We start from the raw sequence: 1452 nt of genomic DNA, 5'->3' as shown, positions 1-1452 counted from the left end.
GCTGTAGAGGAACCCATTTCTCAATCTTGCTTCTGGTTCCTGTAAACTGCTGGGGTTGTGCGCCCTACCCATGTTTGACTGGAGGACACCTGCAAACGGAAGGCTCCCTGCACTTCATCAGTCTCCTTAACTACAGGAGCAGTTTGGACCTACAGGGCCTTTTATGGCAATGCCCTGCCCCTGGCCCTGCCTGGACTCCCCTGCAGTGCCCGCCATCCACAGAGAGCTGCTGGAGATCTTGCCGTGCCCTTCACCTCTGGGCTTAGCCCTTTCCTGCCCACTGATTCACGGCCTCTCTTTTTTTCTTTTCTTTCTTTTTCACACCATGGCTCGTGCCTCATTTCATTCATGCTGTTATTCAACCAGCATCTTTTGACTGTGGGAGATGGTCCCGGGCCGTGCTGGCAGCCGAGGATTCAGGCGTGGACAAGAAAACTGCTCCTAGAATCGAGATAGTTCTTTAGGTACATGCTGTTATCCAAAGTGCTGAGTACAGAGTCAAGGAGGTGACAGGACCAGAGCAGGGCAGAGAGAGCATGGCCCCACCCAGGACTGGGGGCAGGGGAGCAGGGCATACAAGGGATGGATGGCCCCTGAGCTCTAACCTTCAATCGTGCACTCATTTGATGAGAATGCAAATGCGCCAGTATGTGCTAGAAAATGGACCCCAACCTCCAAGAAAGGCAAAGAAAAGAGGCCTGTGGCCGTCACTGCCATGGTTGGTTTCTAACAAGTCCGCCAAAGCTCATTGGACTTTATAGTTATGTTGACTTAATCATTTACAATAATTAAACATTGTATAGCTTGTTAAGGGCAAAGTTTAATTGGTAGAATAAACCAAACCAAACTCACTGCCATCGAGTCGAGTTGGCCTCATGGGGACCCTATGAGACAGAGTAGAACTGCCCGGGTGGGTTTTATGTGAGTAGAAAGCTTCATTTTTCTCTAGAGAAGAAGCTGGTGGTTTTGAACTGCTAACCTTGCAGTTAGCAACTTAACGCATAACTTGGTATGCCACCAGGGTACTACATATTTGTTTGGGGATTAAAGAATGCAACTGTTTCAGGTTCCTTCCCAGTTCACCCTCCCACCCCCCACCCCCAATAGCAATGCAAATGATCTTAGCCATGGAGTTGATTCCAACTCTTAGCAAACATGCAAATGAGCTATGCCAGCACTAGAACTTTAGCCCGTTTTCTATCTAATTTATCAATCTCATTCCAAGTTTCTTTTCCTTCTATCACTGGCTAGAGGAGGACATCATATCTGATCAAATAGAAAGCCAAATCTCCTGTCAACTTGAGTGGAGTCTAGCCTCAGCTTGCACCTTGATGACCTCATTTGGAGGCATGATGGAGATAAATAGCTCACTAGAGACCAGACCTGTTCTCTCTGCCTCCCCTTTCCTCCTGTTGACACACTCAGAGCTAGAGGAGACACGGGGAGACCCAC

This window comes from Echinops telfairi, unplaced genomic scaffold, assembly GCF_000313985.2.
Source record: "Echinops telfairi isolate 266 unplaced genomic scaffold, ASM31398v2 ScPeMD7_7;HRSCAF=31, whole genome shotgun sequence".
NCBI lineage: Eukaryota > Metazoa > Chordata > Mammalia > Afrosoricida > Tenrecidae > Echinops > Echinops telfairi.
Note: the sequence above shows the minus strand (reverse complement) of the source record.